This window comes from Vicia villosa, unplaced genomic scaffold, assembly GCF_029867415.1.
Source record: "Vicia villosa cultivar HV-30 ecotype Madison, WI unplaced genomic scaffold, Vvil1.0 ctg.003339F_1_1, whole genome shotgun sequence".
NCBI classification, from domain to species: domain Eukaryota; kingdom Viridiplantae; phylum Streptophyta; class Magnoliopsida; order Fabales; family Fabaceae; genus Vicia; species Vicia villosa.
Window position 1 is genome coordinate 235,431 of NW_026706183.1, and position 14,098 is coordinate 249,528.

The following is a 14,098-nucleotide window of genomic DNA, read 5'->3' on the forward strand; positions in this document are numbered from 1 at the left end:
ATCAAAGATTGTAGACAAATTGAGAATTAGGGAATACGTAGGCACATGATTGCGAAATCTTGTCGAGCTCCGTAATCAAAAACTAAGAACATATTCCTTTCTTTTTCTCGTAATAAGTAGAAAAACATAGACATAAGCTAACATTCGATTATGAAACAACTAAATGGGTATCATTGAGTACAACAAATGTGAGGGGTGCTAATACATTCCCTTTGTATACCGACTCCTGAACCCTCATTTGGTTGCAATGTGATGACCATATTATCCTTTCGTTCATGGGTTTTATCGATATTTTTTCTTTCCTTTTGAAATAAATAAAGTTCGGTGATGACTATGTTGTATTTCAAGCGTGTGATGCGCTCGAATATTCTTCGCACCACGACAGGGGCATCTATAATCAGATACCTAGCCTTGACCTACTTGGCTTGTTCCCCCACTCCAAAGGTGGTCTTCAACGTTATGTATTCTTTCACGTGTACTTGCTCCTCAGAGAACCTAACTAGTGATCCCTTGAAGGTCTTTAGGTCATCTGGGTCGAGGCGGAATCTCTTAAATGCATCACAATAGATGATATCTGCAGAGCTCCCTTGTTCTACCAAAACTCTTCTGATTTCCTAGTCATCGCACCTCAATATTATGACCATGGGTTCGTGGGTTCGTTGTTATGGGGGTGGATATGTGATGCATCTTTCTCTACAAAATTGATATTGACTTTGGGGGTCTTATGCTCTCCTTCCTTCTGTTACATGAGGAGATCATCTATATTTAATACCTGACGGGCATATCTTTTTCGGGAGAAGCCATTCTCTTCGCCCCCGAGTAAATCCTCCTGGAATAGTATATAGTGTATGGTGTACGACCTCATTGCCCTCTTATTTGGACGGTTCATTTCCTTTTCTAGATTTGGGCCTTCATGTATCATTATGCATTAGGGATTTTGACTTGCTTGACCCTTGAGAGGAAACACCTTTATGCACTTCTTAAGATGCACCTATTGGATCATATGTTCTATTTTCTTCTTGAGTTGGTAGCAGTCTTCTGTGGGGCTTCCTTTAACTTTATGAAATTTACACCATCTACCAAGATAAGGTCCCATAACATCTGCCTTTAGATTTGGAAGCATAGGGATATCATGTATGTGGAGAACCTTCTGCGAGATATGTCCATAGAGAGTGTTAAGGGGTGCGAATCCCTCCACGACCTTTCCACCTCGCTTGAATGTTGCTTTATCCTTGACGGGCGGGGTGCAGTTGTTCTTCTGTAAGTGTTGTGAGCCTTCGACATTAAGAATACACTCTTTTAGGCCACATGCATTTTTTACGGTATTACTTTCCTCATCCTATATGTAGCATTTCGCCCAATGTGACCACCTATGTTAACAAAGATAATGGCCTTTGGGTGAGGGACTCGTTGAAGTGCCTTACATTAAGACCATTCTAAAACTTTCCTACGAACATTTCTTGGTTCGGGTGGATGACTTTTATGATGGCCTCATTGAAACGAGCAAGGTATTCTCTTGGTGACTTTGAAGGGTTTGTTGATTATTAAATAGGCAGGTGATGCACATCTTTCTATGTTGAATGGATGCAAACTAGTTTACGAGTTTCCTTAACAACTCATGGTAGCAAGCGATGAAAGCTCGTGGCAGGCCCATATACCATCGTAGCATCCTTGAAAGTATCATACAAAAAAATTCATTCAGAGAAATGGGTACTCTGTCGGACCTGCCCGTCAGCGGTGGACTGTTCGCGCCTGGGTCAACTATTCCCGTCAACTGTAGGTTGCGGTCTCTTGCGCCTAGGTCGACCTTGCCCGTCAGCCGTGGTGGCATGGATCAGCGGGTCGACGTTGAAAGGGTCCCGGACCTTGGTTGTTGTTGTTGTTGCCGGCCATGATGATCGCATGATGAATTTTGCTTTGATCCTTGTTTCAGAAAAGATGGGGAAGCAAGTTTCCTACAGACGGCACCATTGATCGTACCTGATCAGAAGGATCTTCAAGGCTTGCGAGGAACTGGATCTTCTGTGAACTGGGGTGTACTTACAAGGTACTCCGATGCCAAAGTGAGAAGAAGGAACAAGCGGGAGCGCAAGTACAAGGTAAGAGAGAATGAATGAAGTTACCTGACTCTCTAGTGAAAGAGGGTATTTATAGCCCCCAGCGCTGGGCCAAGATCTTGCTATAGGACTGGATGCTCGGGCCCAATTCGGAGAACGTCAGGATTCTACGTGAATAGTGGAGACCAGCACGTGGTCTCCATCCTGGGTCAACCGCTCCGTAGTTTAAGGGGAGACACTGTTTTTTAGGGAACGTGTAGATTCCGCTTAATCCGGGGGGTTGGGAGTGAAGAAACCCTACAAGGGGGAGGGTCCTCGGCAGAAGGAGCGGGTGAAGGTGCTCGCAAGGAGCGCCCGCCTTGTCTCGAGCAGGTGGCCTTACTCGAGACAAGTGTTGCTCAACTCCGAAGTCAGCGGAGTCGATCGACCGAAAGTCACATGCTCACGCCCGTCTAACGGGCACTTTAACCATGTGCCGAGGAAGAACGTCTTTATGGACTAACAATAATTTGGGCCTTAGTCCGACTGGGTCAGGCGCCGGCCCAGTCCAGAACACCATTAATCCAAACAAAGGCTTAATTCAAATTTTATAATTAGCAGTTCTTAAACATATATTACTATATAAACTAGTAACAAACCCGTGCATTCGCACGGGTTCTCGTACGGGACGCGCATTTGTTTCAGATATATTTTTTTAATAGAAAAATGTCTGGTACTGGTAAAAAATATTAATTAAATATATAGAAAAATGTCTGGTACCCGTAAAAAAATAATAATTAAATGTATAGAAAAATGTCTGGTACCCGTGAAAAAATAATAATTGAATGTATAGAAAAATATCTGGCACCCGTAAAAAAATAATTAAATGTATAGAAAAATGTCTCGTACCCGTGAAAAAATAATAATTGAATGTATAGAAAAATATCTGGTACCTGTAAAAAAAATATTTTAATCTATAATCCCATGTTTCTATTAATGTTCAATATTTTGATCAGTATTTTGACAGTCCTATTAATATTTAATATTTTGAACAGTCACTTCACATTCTCATTATAATTATTTTAATTTGGATTTATAAAAAATAAAAATTATCATTTTAGTAAAATACTATTTTCAACATCGAAATTACCATTTTTAAATATATATATATATATATATATATATATATATATATATATATATATATATATATATATATATATATATATATATATATATATATATATATATGTATATGTATATAGGTAAACAAACTATTATTTTGTATTCTCTTCGTAATAATAATTATATAATTATATAATATATATAAAGAAATTGTTACTCATTCATGTTATGCATAGAGTACACACGATACAAAATAATAATATTAACATTGTATCATAATTATAAAATTTAATACCAATTATTATATTTTAAAGTTTTTGCAACCAGATGGAGAACACAACACGACTAAGCAATCTTTGAAATGGGTGGAATTAGTAAAAAATGTAATGAAAATTGTGAGATCTATCTTTCCTTTTGCTATTCACTTGCTCTTGAATTTTTCCACCGCAATTTACAAATGAGACTGAGCGTTAAAGTTTGTGACGAAAAGCCATGAAAAATGAAAAAACCTAGATAGAGATTAAGAGTGTGTTTGGATGAAGCATTTTAATGAGGTAATGTAATGTTTTGAGGGAATTTAAAATGATTTACACAAAATGTATTGTTTGGATACAAAAATGAAGAATTGTTAAAATGATGAAAATTTATGGAGTATTTTATCTAAGTTAAATTTAATCATTTTGAAATGACACAAAAAACCAAAGAATTTGAAATTCCTCTCATACTCCATAGTATACATTTGTTACTATTATTTCTTCAAATTTTGCAAATTGATACTCATATTTTTCAAAATTACAAAATTGACTCCAAAAATTTTCTAAAAATTGCAAATTGGTCCTTAATATTTTTAAAATTTACAATTTGGTCCTTCAAATTTTTTAAAATTGCAAATTGGTCCCTACTTTTCAATTTTTTAATTTGACCCAAAAAATTTAATTTTATAAAAAATGACCCCCAAAATCTAACAATGAAATATCTTAATACTCCATCCAAACAAAATAATTTAAAAATGAATGGATTTCAATTGAATCATTTGAATTGCTTTAAATTTTAAATTCCTTTAAAATTTCAAATTACCTCATCCAAACACACTCTAAAGGATTTCATTAAAAGATGCATTAGTTTTTGCATTTAGTAGGAATAAAACCCATCACCTCTTCACAAAATTACCAAAATTTAACCATCTATCCTATTATAATTTCACAATATATATCTATCTTAATCTTAATCTTAATATATTAATCTTATATATAAATGCAAGGTTGTCATGACGACAACCCTAGCTATGTGGCATCATGATAACAACTCTTGGCAACATTTGACACATGTCACTCTAACACCAATCCTAATTTTATTTTTTAAAAAATTGATTTTACAAATCCCATTGCAATGTTAAAAATTATTCTCTTTTATTTATTTTGGTTAATAATAAAATTATACTTTTTATATAATCATGAATTACTTAGTTTTTCTAAATAATAAATACAAATAAAAAATATAAAAAAGATCTTATATATAAATGCAAGGTTGTCATGATGACAACCCTATCCATGTGGCATCATGATAACAATTCTTGGCAAATTTTACAAATCCCATTGCAATGTTAAAAATTATTTTCTTTTATTTATTTTGGTTAATAATAAAATTATAATTTTTATATAATCATGAATTACTTAGTTTTTCTAAATAATAAATACAAATAAAAAATATAAAAAAGAGATTAATAAAATTGATATAATTATATAATATCCAAATATCTAAAAACAAATATTAAAAAAATGTATATAACTAATCTATGATAAATAATAAATAAAAAATATAAATACAATATATATATATATATATATATATATATATATATACATATATATATATATATATATGTATATATATATATATATATATATATATATATATATATATATATATATATATATATATATATATATATATATATATATATATATATATATATCATTTTTAAAATATAAGTTAAAAATCTCTTTTTTCCACATTTCAGAATTACATTTAAATAATAATAAAAAGTAACGTCGATATTTTTTTTTATAAAAATTAAAAAAATTATAGTGTTTTTTTCTTTATATTTTTAAAATTTGATTTTTATAATAATATTTTAAAGTTTCCATATCATATTGGTTTAATTATTATTAAATAATTTCTCAAATCAAAAAAAAGATATGTTAGAGAATTGAAGTAAATAAAATATTGTGAATAATAGTTATTTTTAAAAATAAACTAAATATTAAGTGATATGATAATTTAAATGTTATATACATTTTATTTTAATACTTTCATGGTATAAAATAATTTTTTTTACTGAATAACATAAATATAACTTCTTTTTTTTACCTGAATCAGGAGTACAAGATATCATGGCTGCTCTGGAAGTCTATGACATTTTATTTTGCATAAATACATATACTATTTTTAATCCTAATATATTCTCATTTCTAAGATATTATTATTGTTATTATTACATTCATTTGTACGGAATTTATTTTTATTGATTTTATATTTTTAAAATTTGATTTTTATAATAATATTTTAAAGTTTCCCATATCATGTTGATTTAATTATTATTAAAAAAATTCTCAAATCAAAAAAAGATATGTTAGAGAGTTGAAGTAAATAAAATATTGTGAATAATAGTTATTTTTAAAAATAAACTAAATATTAAGTGATATGATAATTTAAATGCTATATACATTTTATTTTAATACTTTCATGGTATAAAATAAAAATATTTTTCCCAAACTCAAAACTATATGTTAAAGAAGTGAAGTAGATAAAATATTATAAAAAAAATAATTTATAAATGGAATTAAAGATAAAATGATATGATAGTTTAAAGTTTATAAGCATCTTATTTTAACTTTTTAGTAATATAAAATAAAATTATTTTTAACTTTATTATAAAAAAGTCATGTATATTAAATATTTATTCTTTTTATTCTTTTTAAAGATGATATATATTTTTTAATTTGAAATGTAAAATAGGGGTGTTTTCTCTTTTTTTATTTTGACAGGAATCTTTAGTTTAATGTTTATATTGTTAAAACTATAAAACTTGATAACACTAATAAAACTATAAATTATTTTTACAACTTTTTCATTGATTTCTCCCTTAAATGGTCTTTGAATTTGTTTATTAAATTACAATTTTTTAAAATTTAATTCGTAATAATGGTTATTGAATTGATTGTTTATGAAACTACTCATTTTCTAAAATTCAATTTGTTCTAAATAATAAATATAAATAAAAAAAATATAAAAAGATTAATAAAATTGATATAATTATATAATATCCAAATATTAATGAAATAAATGTATTAATATACCAAATAAATATTGGAGTTACATCTTTTTATGTTCTGTAACTCCTGTTATTTAATTATGGTAATTCATTCACTTATCATATTGATGTAAATTTTAATTAATAATTTAATTGGTTATTATTTTCGTTATTTATTATTGTTCTATTCATATTCACATGTATGTTTTATTCATTGTATTTTGCAGACAAATCATTGGTAGTGTTCTTCCTCTTTTGTAAAATTATTGTTATTTCAATTTACATATGTGTCTTGCTATTTGTTTTGTGGCATAATAGAAGCTCGAGTTATTTTATTTCAAATATTTAAACTTTCGTTTATATTGATATAACTTTTGTTAGTCTCATATGCTAACTATTTTTATAGTATTTTATTAGTCGAGGTGAATATGACTTTTATCCATGTAAATCAGAAGAATATGATAATAAAATTGTATTACATTATCGTTATATGGAAAGTCTAATATTCATTCAGGTTAGTACATGCCTATAGCCATATATTTGAATAATTGAAAACTTTTCTTTTTAATGATCTTTTTTATTAGTTCGTTATTCTACTTTTCTTTATCATTTTTGTATTGAATAACATAAATATAACTATTTTTTTCACCTGAATCAAAAGTACAAGATATGATGGCTGCTCTGGAAGTCTATGACATTTTTTTTTTACATAAATACATATATTTTTAATCCTAATATATTCTCATTTCTAAGATATTATTATTGTTATTATTACATTCATATGTACAAAATTTATTTTAAAAATAATAATTTCATAAAAAATATGATATTCAATATAATATTCACTTAATAATAATAATATTAATATTAAATTTTATTTATATATATATATATATATATAATTTAATAAATTGAAACTATATTAATAATTATTAGAAATATATGAAAAATATATAACATTCATCTAACAAGATAACAAAAAATATATATTTAAGAATTGAGGTAGCAAAAATATTATAAAAATAATAATTTTAAAATAGAGCTATAGATTAACTGATATGACATTTTATTTTAATATTTTAATAATGTAAAATAAAAACATTTTTTAATTTTTATATAATATTTTTTAATATTTTAATTCTTATATAATCCACTAACCTTATTAATCATCCAAAACTCATATTATTAGGTCTATTTAACAATAATATTATAACAATAACTATTATATTACTATGTCTTTCATATTGTAGTTATTTTTGGAAAAGTTATATGTAAAGTTATACCAAGCCATCAATATTTTATTTAAAGGAGTATTATTATTTTTTAGTAACGGTGAATTGGTCACTGCTCCATAAATGGTCTTTCTTAGTGCCTAAATAATTGGCATTCAATTCATTCATTATAATAATAAATAAATAATTAGAGTAATATTTTCATCTCCCCTAACCCAGGATAAACTCCTTCATTTTTTTTATAAGTTATCATTATTCTTCGGATAACCTCATTCTTTTATTTCATTCTTACCACACATCAATGTTAAATTTTTTGAGAAAATTTAATCATCTACTAATATCGGATCAAAGGATTAGTCCATGAAGTTAACTAATGTTTTTTTCTATTATTATTTTTCAATAATTCATTTTACCATTTAGTTTTTCTTTTTCAGTGATTACATTATTATTAAAAAATGTAATTATTTATCACGGACTAATATGTACTATATATAATTAATCAATAATCATGTAATTTTTGTTTAATGTTCCACTATTATCTCACCTCTGCTATATATTTCTTCATGTTAGCATAAGAATTAAATTTTTGAATGTTAGGTTGAGACTATTTTAAGGTCATATCTTCATCTTCATTTTCTCTTATATTTTGTTTTCATTTAATTAAAAAAATCACATTATATCATAATAAAACTTCGGTAATATTCTTTTCATCTTACTCTCACACTTTTCTCTTTTCAATCTATGTTTTACATATTTTCTTACAATTAATATTTTTTATATTAAAAATATGATTAACAAATTATTAAAAGTAAATTATACAAAATTACCCGTGCATCGCACGGGCAAACTACTAGTATATATAAATGGAAGGTTGTCATGATGACAACCCTAGCCACAGTCATCATGATAGCCATTCCTAGCAAAAATCCTATAGTGTTATTTACTAATTTGACCCTACACCTAATGTGTTATTTACTAATTTGACCCTACATTAAAAATAAATAATAATAATAATATAATATTTCGGCACTACTATTAATAATAATCATATAAATAATAATATAATAATATATAATAATATAATATATGATAATACTATCCAGATAACAATATTAGAAAGAGTTTTATTTATAAATATTATAATTTTTTGTATATTATACAATAGCCGAAAATAAAAAATATAAATACAATTTTAATAAATATATAATAATATCATAACAATCAACATAATAGTAATAATATTAATAAAATACAATTTTAATAAATATATAATAATATCATAACAATCAAAATAATAGTAATAATATTAATAAAATAATAATAAAATATTGTAAAATTATTCATCTAATAATAATAATAATAATAATGAGCTAGCTGTAAAAAAATAAAAAATAATAATAATAATAATAACAATAAGGATTAAATTATAAAATATCATTTTTACAATAAAAATATTTTATAATAGAGAAGAAATAAAATAAATAAATAAGATTATGATATATATATATATATATATATATATATATATATATATATATATATATATATATATATATATATATATATATATTACAGTTTTCAATTTTATATAATTCAACAATTCAATTTAATTATAAAATATATTAAATTATTATAACAACGTAGTTAAAATTTAAAACTATCCAAAATCTTGACAACATTTCATATTTACAATTACTTGACAACATATTTAAATTAAATTAAACTATTAAAAACCCAAGAATTTCATTCACTACATGATAAATTAGTAAAATAAAATTTATCTTTGATTATATTATAAAAAAATATTTGTTCGTATATTTCATTAGTATTATAATAATAATAATTGTTCTTATTGGAGTTACTAAACATTAAATTAGGAATAATTATTATATTTTATAATGGTTATATTATATCAAAATAATTATTAGTATATTTCGGTTACTATCTTAATAATAATTATTTTTATTGTAGTTACTAAATATTAAATTAGTGACGATTCTTATTTTATTTCATTATCCATGAAAATAAGCAAACGGTCCAACAAATTTCATTTAATGTATTATATAAAATTCAATTTTAATATATATGTATTATTTTTAAAATATAAATTTCAAAGTATTTCTTTTCTATATTTCAGAGTTAACTAATAAGTTAAAATTTTGAAATTTAAATTATACATACTTTTATATAAAACTTATATGATATTAAAATTAATAAAAATATATATTTAAATGAATAGCAATGAATTAAATTAATGAATAAGTTAAAAAAAATTCCATTAACTTTCACCGTTCTATTTAAAAAAATAAACAGAGTGTCCATATAAAATTTTAGAAAAAAATTTCCCCACAATATTGATAATAATTCTCTTTTGATTGTTTTATGTTTAATTTTTTATCTATTAACTACACATATATTTAAATTTTTTATTTATTTGACATTATAAATATACATAAATTACTTAAATAATATTTTTATAAAAAAATCATATGATTTTAAATTAAAAAAATGTTTTTTTTATAGATTTTATAATAATAATAATAATAATAATAATAATGAAATGAATAGCAATGAATGAAATTAATGAATAATTTAAAATCTATGAAAAATATAAAAAATTAATACTCCACTTAGGATACTAGAAGGTTAATGAATTAGTAAATACAATATATAAGTTTAATAATTTAAAAATGTTATTAATTGAATAAATATATAAATATAACTCATACATAAGTTTAACTATTTTTTTTCTTTCTATTTTATAACTCCTATCATTTAACTATATTCATTCACTCACTTATTGGTGAAATAAGTATATAAATATAAATATATCACATAAATATTTGAACGTTTTCTTCTATTTTATAACTGCCATTACTTAATTAGGACCATTCACCCACTTATTACATTGATATGAATTGTAATTAATAATTTGATTGACTATTATTTTAATCATTGATTATTATTCTATTCATAATCACGTGTCTATAAATACTGGATATTGAGTTTTCACCATTTTCTACAAACAAATATTTGGTGGTGTTCTTTGATTTTTTTATTATATTACCTCTTCTTTTTAATTGATATAACTTTTGTTAGTTTATTGGTCTAATTTTCTTTATAAATATTTATTGTTTGATTTGAAGATGATTTTTTTTATATGTGAATTACAGGAAGAGGATACAATTTTATTGTACTATTGTTTAGGAAGTCTATGAAATGTAAATACATCTCTTTGGTCCACTTTTTTTTATTGATATAATTTGTGTAAGTTTGTTATTCTACTTTTCTTTGTTATTTTTTTTATTGGTTAATAGGAATATGACTATTTTTTTATATTAACCAGGAGAATAAGATATAAGAGACTTTTATGCATTATTGCTGCAATGGAGGTCAATGAAGTAGTCATTCACATAAATACATGTCTTTAACCCTAATATTGGAATTACATAAAATTCTTCTTTCTATTTATATAATTTTTGTAAGTTTGTTATTCTACCTTTCTTTCTCATTTTTTTTTAATGGTTGATAAAAATATGCGTATTTTTTATATTAACCAGCAGAGTAAATACACCACCACTTATCCCATTTCTATTACATTATTATGTTATTGTTGTATTTATTAATAAAGATTTCACTACAAATATTATACCCAATAAAAATATACTCTTATACACTCTTATTTATATTCAAAATAACTTTTGATGATTTCTAATCCTAAACTTTTTAAAAGCAACTATCCTACGCTAATAAACAAAAAAGCTTGTGCACATATTATAATGCTATATTTATACACATATGGAATAAAAAATTTATATTTAAACTTTTATGTTATATTTCATTTTCTGATTCTTTAATTTTCATTGGAAAATATCTATGATAGTTAAGTTTTTTTTATAACAAAATCAATTAATTAAAATTCTTACTTTTTCTTACACAAGAGAAAATTATTAAGATTTAAGTATGATTAATTTTTACTTATTTTATGCATTGTTTAATTAATTATAAAATAATATTTAAAAATTTAATTTAAAATAGTTTAAAAAATTCCCAAATATTCATTGTGCATATTTGAATTTTTATAATTAATATAAATACAATGAAGAAAATTAAATTTATCAAAATAAGTATTAGTTATCTCAAGTTTTAAAAACTTTCTACTTTTTATTTTTAAATAAATTTAAATTAATATTAAACTTAATTACATAACAATATTTATAAAATGTATTTATTCATTGAATTATATTTATCAAAAAATATTAAGAATAAATTTAAATTAGTATTTAATAAAAACCATGGTTCCTACTATACCTTTTGTTGACTTTATATTGATATTTAAAATAATAATAATATAGCTAATAACAATAATAAAAATAATTCAAATATATAATTTGCAAATACTTAACAATTTTATTTTATTTTATTTATATAGATTATTATCTACACGTACTATAATAATTTTTAAGAGTCTATTTAAATAAAGATTTTAAATTTTTTAATATTTACACAATAACAAATCATATAAATTAAATCTATTTATCTCCTTTTAAAAAATTAAATTTTTTTAAGTAATAAAATAATAACTCCTAAATAACCATTTTTTAAATTCTTAAAATTCAACATATTCTCAAATATTATTCTAAATTCATATATAATAATTATTCAAATAAATTTATTAAATTTTTTTTATAAATATAATCAATTGATCTTTTATATTATTCTTAAAATTCACCTTTTACTCAAATATGTGTTTATAAAACTACATATAATAATTACTCAAATAAAATCATTTAAAAAATACTTTACAAACAAAATACTAATTTAAAATTTTGATAAAATTTAAAATTTCATAAACAACGCCAATAATATATTATAAGTTAACCGCGCAACGCGCGGGTTATATACTAGTATATATAAATGGAAGGTTGTCGTGATGACAACCCTAGCCACGTGTCATCATGATAGCTATTTCCTAGCCACGTGTCACTATGATAGCTATTCTTAACAAAAAAAATCCTAATGTGTTATTTACTAAATCGACCTTCATATCCACCTACAACTTTTTAATTTTTAGTTTTTTTTCATCTCTTTAACTATTCATTAAAGGTGCCATAAATTACTATTTTAATGCAATATTTTATTTCTGTTTTTTTCGGTTACTATTTTTTATTAATGGGTAAAATATCCAACGTGATATTTTTTCTTCCAACTTCTACGATAATTTCACATTTGGTACATCCTTCTCCTTCTACAGCTGTTACCTATCAACCGTTACCTATCACATATCCCATAAATAATCGTAAATCTAATAACTTCATTTGCAGATCTAGATAGACTTTTTTCTTCTCACTCCCACCTATATATTTGGATTCAAATCTGTCTGCTTATCATCAACTTCATCCGATCTCTTCAACTTCGACAAGAGAAAAAAAGTGCAAATAGGATTTCCAAATCACTTTGTTAGGGTTTCCACCAAAACTCATATTCTCACCATCATCTTTCTTTTATTCTTCCTCTTTCTTTTTCATGCTCTTTTCTTAACAAGTTTGTGTTATTTAGTGGTGCTGGAAACTAATTTACCTGAATTTTGTTACGGGTTGATCCCAAGTCTATATTATGTGAGTTTTTTAAATTGGGTCAGTGTGTTAAGGGCTTCAAATGCAAATTTTTACCTGATTTGAATGCTTGGAATGCTCGGAAGAAAGGAGAATATATAAATTATACAGTGATAAGTGTGATGATAATATGTGGTTCATTGATGTTGTTTGTTTGTTATTGTTTTGATGAATTTTCATTTTCATTTTTTTCTAGCGAGGAATGACAGGAATGACAGCCACATTAGAGAGAGTGGAGATTGTCTTTTTATTTTCAATATAGTAAAGTGGATTATTGTTTCAGCAAAATCGTGAAATTTGCCTTTTATTATTCTAATTAATTGGTATTCGAAATTTGATAATAATGCTAATAAATAAAATATTTATTTAATAAATTTTAATATGATCTAATTAATAAAATAAAATTAATATTAGTGCTAATAAATAAAATATTTATTTAATCAATACTATATGATCTAATTAATCAAATAAAATCAATAATTGCATATTCAACCTTTTGTGTATTATATAGATTTATTACATGTAAATGTTTTATATATAGAATAACGTGATTTACTAGAACGTAATTTCATAATTGTGATTTTGAAATTTTAATAACTACATATTTTTCACTACTGTAGTGAAAATTATTTTTTTCTCAAATTTGATATTTTTAGTATATTAACTATAAATATGCAATTGTTGTTGACATAAATACATTTATTTTAAATCTAATTTTTTAATTTCTACGATATTGCGATTATTACAATTATATTCATTTGTACAAAAATTAATATA